This window comes from Triticum aestivum, chromosome 4B, assembly GCF_018294505.1.
Source record: "Triticum aestivum cultivar Chinese Spring chromosome 4B, IWGSC CS RefSeq v2.1, whole genome shotgun sequence".
Lineage (NCBI taxonomy): Eukaryota > Viridiplantae > Streptophyta > Magnoliopsida > Poales > Poaceae > Triticum > Triticum aestivum.
In genome coordinates, this window is record NC_057804.1 from 157,102,733 (window position 1) to 157,112,885 (window position 10,153).

Below are 10,153 nucleotides of genomic sequence, written 5' to 3' on the forward strand. Positions count from 1 at the left end.
CCTCAAATGAACATGGCCCAATGTAAGAAAATGAAGAGCACAACCTGATGAACATTTCCATATACCATATGCATGAAACGGAGCTACGATGACGGAGTTATGATGCGATGAACAAGGCTAAAAAATAATGCAGACAGCGAAAAAACGAAGTCAACCTAGGGTTTCCAGATCTGGATCCGTCTCGGGCGCGCGGATCGAGGTTCACCGGAGCGAGCCCGCCGGAGTTGGCGAGGAGGAGGTCGGAGAGGAGGGTCGGGGCCGGCCGGAGCGACCGGATCCGGCCGGGGACGCGATCGGCGGCGAGGAGGCGACGGGGAGGCGACGGGGCGCGGTGGCCGGGGTGCGAGGCGGCGACGTCCGGCGGTGGCCGGGCCGGCCGGCGCTTGGGGAGGCGGTCGGCGCGGTGGTCCGGCGAGGCAGGGTGGCGGTGGAGATGAGCGGGCGGCGGAGACGGGCCTCGGCAGGCCGGCGGCACGGCGATGTGGGCGCGGGCACGTGGCGGCGGCGGACGGACGTGTCCGGCCCGGTCCGGATGCGCCCGGTGGCGGCGGGGAGGAGTTGTCTAGGGTTTCGTCCGAAAATTGGACGGCGAGGACATATTTATAGGTAGGAGGAGCTAGGAGGCTCCAAATGGAGTGTGGTTTTCGCCAACACGATCGTGATCCGATGACGGAGAGCATGGAAGTGACTTAGATGGGTTATTGGTCTGTTTTGGAGGAGTGTTGGGCTGCAACCCAAAAGAGGCCTCTGCGGTTATGCGGTTAACCGTTGGAGTATCAAACGAGCTCCAAATGACATGATATGAGATGCATGACATGAATAAAATGCAAAATAAAAGACAAAAACCCAACCACGGAGGGAATATCATAACACATAGCCGAAAATGGCAAGAGTTGGAGTTACAAAGATGGAAAGATACATCCGGGGTGTTACATCTCCATAGCCCGTTGATACGCCTAGTTGATGTGAGACTATCTTCTCCTTTTTTTCTCCACAACCACCATTCTATTCCACATATAGTGCTATGTCCATGGCTCATGCTCAGGTATTGCGTGAAGGTTGAAAAAGTTTGAGAATACTAAAGTATGAAACAATTGCTTGGCTTGTCATCGGGGTTGCACATTATTAAATACTTTGTGTGATGAAGATAGAGCATAGCCAGACTATATGATTTTGTAGGGATAGCTTTCTTTAGCCATGTTATTTTGAGGAGACATGATTGCTTTGTTAGTATGCTTGAAGTATTATTACTCTTATGTCAATATGAACTTTTATTTTAGAATCATTTGGATCTGAACATTCATGCCACAATAAAAAAAATTACAATGAGAAATATGCTAGGTAGCATTCCACATAAAAAATTCTATTTTTATCATTTACCTACTCGAGGACGAGCAGGAATTAAGCTTGGGGATGCTTGATACGTCTCCAACGTATTTATAATTTTGATTGTTCCATGCTATTATATTACCCGTTTTGGATGTTTATGGGCTTTACTTTACACTTCTATATCATTTTTGGGACTAACCTACTAACCAGAGGCCCAGCCTAAATTGTTGTTTTTTGCCTATTTTAGTGTTTCGAAGAAAAGGAATATCAAACAGAGTCCAAACAGAATGAAACCTTCGGGAGCGATCTTTTTGGAACAAACGCAATCCAGGAGACTTGGAGTGGACGTCAAGCAGCAAACGAGGCGACCACGAGGGTGCCTAGCACGCCCAAGGGGGGTGGGTGCGCCCCCACCCTCGTAGGCCCCTCGTGGCTGAACCGACCCACTTCTTCCTCCTATATATATCCACGTACCCCGAGAACATCCAGGAGGACTACGAAAACCTAATCCCACCGCCGCAACCTTCTGTATCCGCGAGATCCCATCTTGGAGCCTTCACCGGCGCTCCACCAGAGGGGGAGTCGACCATGGAGGGCCTCTACTTCATCACCAAGGCATCTCCGATGAGTTGTGAGTAGTTTACCACAGACCTTCGGTTCCATAGTTATTAGCTAGATGGCTTCTTCTCTCTCTTTGAATCTCAATACCAAGTTCTCCTCGATCTTCTTGGAGATCTATTCGATGTAACTCTTTTTGCGGTGTGTGTGTCGAGATCCGATGAATTGTGGGTTTATGATCAAGTTTATCTATGAGAAGTATTTGAATCTCCTCTGAATTATTTTATGTGTGATTGGTTATCTTTGCAAGTCTCTTTGAATTATCAGTTTGGCTTGGCCTACTAGATTGATCTTTCTTGCAATGGGAGAAGTGCTTAGCTTTGGGTTCAATCTTGCGGTGTCCTTTACCAGTGACAGCAGGTCAGCAAGGCACGTATTGTATTGTTGCCATCGAGGATAAAAAGATGGGGTTTATATCATATTGCTTGAGTTTATCCCTCCACATCATGTCATCTTGCTTAATGTGTTACTCTGTTCTTATGAACTTAATACTCTAGATGCAGGCAGGAGTCGGTTGATGTGTGGAGTAATAGTAGTAGATGCAGAATCATTTCGATCTACTTGTTGCGGACGTGATGCCTATATACATGATCATGCCTAGATAATCTCATAACTATGCACTTTTCTATAAATTGCTCGACACTAATTTATTCACCCACCGTAATACTTATGCTATCTTGAGAGAAGCCACAAGTGAAACCTATGGCCCCGGGGTCTATCTTTTATCATATAAGTTTCCGATTTACTTTTATTTGCATCTTTTACTTTCCCATCTATATCATAAAAATACCAAAAATATTTATCTTATCTTATTATCTCTATCAGATCTGACCTTCGCAAGTTACGGTGAAGGGATTGACAACCCCTTTATCGCGTTGGTTGCGTGGTTCTTGTTTGTTTGTGTAGGTACGAGGAACTTTTGAGGAGCCTCCTACTGGATTGATACCTTGGTTCTCAATAACTAAGGGAAATACTTACGCTACTTTGATGCATCACCCTTTCCTCTTCAAGGGAAAACCAACGCAGTGCTCAAGAGGTAGCATGCACCTCCACGCCAAGACCGTGTGCAGCCTGAAGTGGTTGCACGTGGGTGTTAAGACCTGGCTTCCTCTCCGAGGCAGGCCCCCGTGGCCACGGCGAGATGCCGAGCATTTACTCCAGAGCTTCGCCGCGTCGTCTCACCTGGCAAGTTCAAGCCAAATCTGCGTCCCCGCTATGACGGCAGCCCCGACCCGGCCGAGTTCCTTCAGCTCTACGAGTTGCGCATCGAGGCGGCAAGTGGTGATGAGAAGGTCATGGCGAATTGGTTCCCCATGGCACTCAAGGATGGCGCACGCTCGTGGCACCTGAACCACCCGTTCTGGTCAATCTCCTCCTGGGACGATCTGCGCGAGCACTTCATCACCAACTTCCAATGCACCTGCAACCGTGCTCCTGCAGCTGGTGACCTCTGAGGCGTCAAGCAAGAACCAGGAAAGACCTTGCATAAGTACATCCAGCGTTTCACCATCGTTCGCCTCAAGATCCCCAAGGTGTCGGACGAGGCCATCATTTCAGCATTCACTAATGGCGTCCGGATGTCAAGATGAAAGAGGAGCTCACTATACATGAGGACCTGTGCTGGACTCTGGATATGTTCAACATGGTGACCCGGTACACGAGGGCAGAAGAAGGTTGCATCTCGCTCCTCGAGCTCCCTTAAGCCGACCGTGAAGACAAGAAGGGCGACGCAAAGGATGTGAAGCACAAGGGTCCGGCTATGCTCGCAGTCGAGCCTGACATGAAGCACAACTATGATCAGCGCGAGTCCTCCAAGGGCAACTGCCCGTTCTGCGTCTTCCACAACGTGCACAACCACAACAACGATGACTGCCAAGAGCTCAGGGCTATCCGTGACGGACGCTTCGGTCGATGCCCCGAGCATAACGACCGTGGCTACGGCCGTGGAGGAAGCTGCGGCGGAGGCCATTGGGATGATCGTGGCTTCCGTCAGGGTTGCCGCGATCAGCCTCATGAAGACCGCTGGCAGGACCAACCTCGTGACGGCCCATGGCATTATCAGCCTCGCGAGCACCATCCTTAGGGTAACGCCGGCCTCCCTCCAATGTCGCCGCCACCAAGAAGGAACGACAACCACCATGAAGATGATGGGGCTGGGGGGTTCCAAGAGCCTCGTGCTATCGCTTGCATCCTAGGGGGTGCTCAGGCCCCAGCCTCCCATCGCATCTTCAAGCAGTTCGCTCCTGAGGTGAACGCGGCCCTCCCCAAGCTCGAGGCATCGCGTCCGCTCACGTGGTCCAAGTGCGCCATCACCTTCGATTCATCGGACCAGCTCAAGTGGGCGGCCACCTCAGGCGCGCTCCCCATGCTCTGCTCACCTACCATCAGCAACGTTCTCGTCACCAAGACACTCGTTGATGGCTGTGCTAGGCTCAATGTCCTCTCCGTCGAGACATTTGACAGGCTCCAGGTGCCATACGACCAGCTTCAGCCCACCAAGCCATTCTCAGGGGTGACTGATGGCTCCACGCACCCCATCGGGTAGATTCGCCTCCCCGTCACCTTCGACAAGCATGACAACTACCACATAGAGCTCATTGACTTTGATGTCGATGACATTCGCCTGCCGTACAATGCTATCGTCGGGTACCCAGCTCTCGCTAAGTTCATGGCGGGAACGCACCACGACTACAATGCCCTCAAGATGCCAGGGAGCGGCGGCATCCTCACGATCGCCTACAATGAGAAAGACGCGGTGTGCTCCCTCAAGCATGCCTACCAGGCTGCAGCGGTCGAGGACTCAGATGGACAAGGCGTCGTCCTTCCCCCCGAGGTTGCCCCCAAGAAGAAGAAGTAGCTCCTCCTCAAGGGCACTTAGGAAGCTGTCAAGCCAGATTGTCGTGACTCAGGCCCCTCGCCCTATGTTGGGACGCCTTTTCCTCTCGTATAGGAAGGCGCGCAAGGCACCCCCCTCAGGTTGGGCTAGGGGGCTCTTCTCTGGAAGGCCTCTGACCTAGCCAATGTCATGAGGGAGGCGTTCAGGCACCATGTGGAGGCGTGCTTCAACGTGCACTTCCAGGAGCAAGGCGTAGGGCGTGAGGCACCAAGCGCATAGAAGTTCATCACCAGAGCGATCGAGGATCTTCAAGAGGCACGAGCCATGCCAGGCGATCGACGGCCGTCACCACTCAACGCAACTGCTGCTCAGGACACGAGTGGCGAGCTGCGCATCTGCATCAACATCCCGAGCCTTAACAGACCTGCTTCTCAGGAGCTCTTCTGGCCGTCCAGCATCGGCTAGTGTGGAGGCTGCCCCCACAGCTACCCCGCATGCCTTTTGGCCTGCCGGGCGCAGTAGCCTCTCTCCAGCGATGCATGCATGGTTTCATGGCGTCTCATGAAGCCAGGAGCCAGACAGTCCTGACGGAGGAAGAGCCAGCGCCTCCGGAGCCCCCTGAGGAGCAACTTCTGCGGCGCACATCTCTAGCTACTTCAACACTACTACCCCAACGGTGCCAGGTGACTTTTTAGTTTGTTCAGCTGAGGGCGCCCCTCGAGCTGCATTATCCTCAAGCTTTCTGGGTCTGCCCCACAACATGTATCGTTTGCGCATCTATCACGACAGATTTCGCCATTTTAATGAGCTGCTTCATGCTATTATCGGCATCATATCCATTGCCCTGTTATTCGTGAGGCCGCCCCACGCGACCCCCGCGCGTTGTTAACCCGCCTTGAGTCCATCAGGACGTAAGGGCTGTCGGCACCGCACCTGTGCACGGGTCCGTCCCAACAGCGCTGAAAAACTTGAGGGACCAAACTCTGGCTCGTGGCCAGCTCTGCACACGCCACCTCACCAGGTCCTCAGTGCCTTCGCCTTCTCGCGGAAGGATCGCCGACAGGTCAGCAAGCATTGTTATATACCATGCTTCCTTCCTCCAGCTAACCTTCAGGAATCTCAGGACCCGGTGCGGCGGGTCATGATCCCTCTAAGGCGCCTGCGTGAGGCCAACTGTCTCCTTCCTCCACCCAACTCGCTTGTGCGTTAAAGGGGGAGTCTCTGAGCATCGCGCCGCAAGGGCCCCTACTGGCCCCGAGCATTCACCCCCTGGCCTTGTCCACGGCATCACGACCTAGCATACCAGCAGCGGCTGAGCCACGTTCGGGAGCCAGGACCTAAGGACGTAGATCACCCATATGAGGGGAGGGGAAGGGGACGATGTGAGCCTTGCTTAAGGATTGTCGCGGCCGTGGAAACGCGGCCATGTTGCCACTTCAATGTGAAGACAAACGTGGATCAAAAGATAAGTCCTTGAACGTGTGCATAGTGTTAATCTCACAATTGACACCATGCCCCCCGTGACCTAGCTGGGGCAAGGATGTTTCCCTTTCATTCCTTTGGGAGCTGCTTGCGCGTCAAGGGGGACCTCCTGAGCATCGCGCCTCAGGGGCTCTCACCGGACCTTGGACTGCCCACCTCCTGGCCTTGACCACGACATCGCGATCTGGCATACCAGCGATGGCTAAAGCCTGCCTAGGGACTAGGTCCTGCAGACGTAGAGCGCTAAGCTACCGCGAGAATGAAAGGGGGACCGTGCCTTAGCGAGAGACACAAGCGTAACATTGGTTGGAGAATGATAGTTACTAAGAAAATGCATTGCATGTTTTTTACATGCCCCCATGGGGTTTGTTATGACATGCTGCAGGGACGAAACAAAAGAGGGAGTTCTAAGGAGAGCGCGGCCCCAATAGCTTCACCGGCGACGCCGGGCTGACGCCATACCCGATGCGCGAGCATGGCAGCTCGTATCTAACATCGTCGCTCGAATCATGCTCGGAAGAAGCGCTATTGCTCTCCAAAGAGGCGCTACCGCTGCCGGAAAAGTCGCTGGCAAGGCCAAGGGCAAGTTCACCATTGCTGGCCTTGTCGCCGCAACCTCCTCCATCAGGGCAACACCCTAAGTATCAGCCTTCCTTGTTGAAGATCCTGAATAAGAGCGTCCACGCCCCGTCGTACATGAAGTAGATCGCATGGGCCCCCTCCAGGCCGAACGCGTGGGCAATCGCGCCACACCCACGGGTCATGAAGGCGTCGCCGGCGTCCATGACCTCAACTTCCACTTCTGCAGCCTGGCCGCAGTACCTGTCGTGTTGCAGCAACATCTCGATGGGTCCTCTTGGCGGTATCTCCCCCGTGAAGGGCCTCGGGAGGCGAATACATGTGTGCGGTGGTGTTGTCGCCCACACCATGAACTCCCGAGAGAGCCTTCGGCGTGGGTCCGCAAAGGAGGCAGCCTTGCTGTTGCTGCTCGCCTTCCTCCATGGCTCCCCTCCTCGCGATTCCAGTCATCTTACGGAGGGCCCTACGCGCGGGCGAACAAGGGATTCGGGAAGCCCGGCGGAGGCAGTTCGTGCCAAGATCGTGTCACCACGGCATCATCATCATTGCCCCGGGAGTGGTCCGGCCTCTTCTTCGGTGGGAGCAGCTCGGGTTCCATCTGAGGGGCTTTCCCCTACTCCACTGCGGAGAACCTCCTGGTCAGCGCCATAGATTCTCTGGCAAGACGAAGGAGCAAGGGGAAGGATGAGCGAGGAGCAAGAAGACAAAGATGAGATGGGGATCCGCCCGCTTCCGCATTTATAGCCCAGAGAAGGTAAATCGTCGGCCTCCTATGATCCCCAGTAATGATGATTCTCTCTGCATGCAGCATGCAGTTGTCAAGTCGAATGGTTGACGAGGCGACGTGGAGAAGTCAAGATGCCCACGTCCCGTCAAGCGCTATGTGTCGGCTTGGTCCGTAGGTGATTGGGGCCCGCGGCGTTTCGCACTTGTCCTTTGGCTTTGCCTCGAAGCCAAGTGCGAGCACGCCTTGGGCCCGGGGGCTTCTATCGGCGTTATGGGAACCAGCGTACCCAGACCTGCTTGCCTGCGGCCCACGACGTGGCTTCATCGATGGCCTGGTACAACCCAGCTTCGACTACGGCAAGACAAGACCCTCGTGAGGGTCCAAGCCTCGCGAGGTGGGCGACCCCAAGACCTCCCAAGGGAGCGGCCTCCTTAGGATGCCTCCTGAGCGAAGTGGAGATTTATATGCAAGGCCCAGCCTTATGACGCTGGGATGACATCAGCCATGACGACCCAGGCCAGGCGCACACCAGTGGGCACAGAGGAGCAGGTTTCCTCTTTGGTGCAAATGAGGCCGACGCAGGTGTGGTGTCCCAATGAACCAGCCAAAGGTTGCCATTTTCTTGCAACGAGAGGAAGACCGCCAGAACGACATGATGGATGTCATTGCTGAACCCACCACGACGTCACTCTCAAAGGCTTTGTAGGCAAAGACCACCTTTCGTCAGGATTTGATGTACTTCTTGTTCCCCTAGAGCGACTCACCAGGTGATCAGCTCATCGAACCACCAAGATCCCATCACAAGAACACGCCTCCTGAGGCTATTCTTCCACTTGAACTAGTTCATCCTCAGCCCCTCCCGAGGCTAATCCACCACAAAGCAGAAGTAGGGTATTACACCGCAAGGTGGCCCGAACCTGGGTAAACTATTGTGTCTTTCTCCGTCGTGTTCGTCGAGCTAGGTCATGAGAGCAGCGGACCGGGAGGCTTGAGAGGTTGAGTTCTTCGCACACGCCCCTAAGTTCGAACCTTTCTTGGGTCTACGGAGCCGAGAATCCGACAAGGGCTTCTAAATCAACACCATTGCCTTTCTGATGAAGCGTGCGTAGTTTACCCCAGACCAATAGGTCTATAGCTAGTAGCTAGATGGCTTCTTCTCTCTCTTTGATTCTCAATACCATGCTCTCCTCGATGTTCTTGAAGATCTATTCGATGTAATACTCTTTTGCGGTGTGTTTGCCGAGATCCAATGAATTGTGGATTTATGATCAGATTATCTATGAATATTCTTTGAATCTTCTCTGAATTCCTATATGCATGATTTGATATATTTGCAAGTTCTTCGAATTGTCTGTTTAGTTTGGCCTACTAGATTGGTTTTTCTTGCAATTGGAGAAGTGCTTAGCTTTGGGCTCAATCTTGCGGTGTCCTTTCCCAGTGACAGTAGGGGCAGCAAGGCACGTATTATATTGTTGCCATTGAGGATAAAAAGGTGGGGTTTTCATCATATTGCTTGAGTTAATTCCTCTACATCATGTCATCTTACTTAATGTGTTACTCCGTTCTTTATGAACTTAATACTCTAGATGCATGCTGGATAGCAGTCGATGTGTGGAGTAATAGTAGTAGATGCTGAATCATTTCGGTCTACTTGACCCGGACGTGATGCCTATGTTCATGATCATTGCCTTAGATATTGTCATAATTATGCGCTCTTCTATCAATTGCTCGGTAGTAATTTGTTCATCCACCATATTATTTGCTATCTTGAGAGAAGCCACTAGTGAAACCTATGTCCGTCGGGTCTCTTTTCCATCATATAAGTTCTCTTTTCCATCATATAAGTTCTCTTTTCCATCATATTAGTTTCCGATCTACTATGTTGCAATCTTTTACTTTCCGATATATAAACCAAAAATACCAAAAATATTTACTTTACCGTTTATCTATCTCTATCAGATCTCACTTTTGCAAGTAACCATGAAGGGATTGACAACCCCTTTATCGCATTGGGTGCAAGTTTGTTTGATTATTTGTGCAGGTATTCAGTGACTTGTGCGTTGTCTCCTACTGGATTGATACCTTGGTTCTCAAACTGAGGGAATACTTACTCTACTTTCCTACATCACCATTTCCATTTCAAGGGAAAAACCAACGCAAGCTCAAGATGTAGCATAATCCTTGTTGACTCGTCTCACCACAAGTTGTGAATCTCGTCGAATGATCAACTTCTTGATCCCCAATTCTGTGGCAATCCTGAGCCCGACAAGGAGCCCTTCATACTATGCAGTATTTTTGTCACCTCCTCCCGGGGAAAATGCATTTGGACGACATACTTCAGGTGTTCTTCAGTGGGAGAAATAAGAAGCATGCCAGCCCTTGCACCTTGTAGGGAGAAGGCACCATGGAAATACATGATCCATTCTTAGGGTGCTTCTTTACCGAGAATAACTGTCTCTAGTACCTCTTCATCAGGGGTTGGCGTCCATTCTGCAATAACTCTGCCAATGCTCTGCTCTGAATTGTGGATGTGCTTTCGAACTTGAAGAAAAAGCTGGATAACTCCAATGCCCACTCCACTA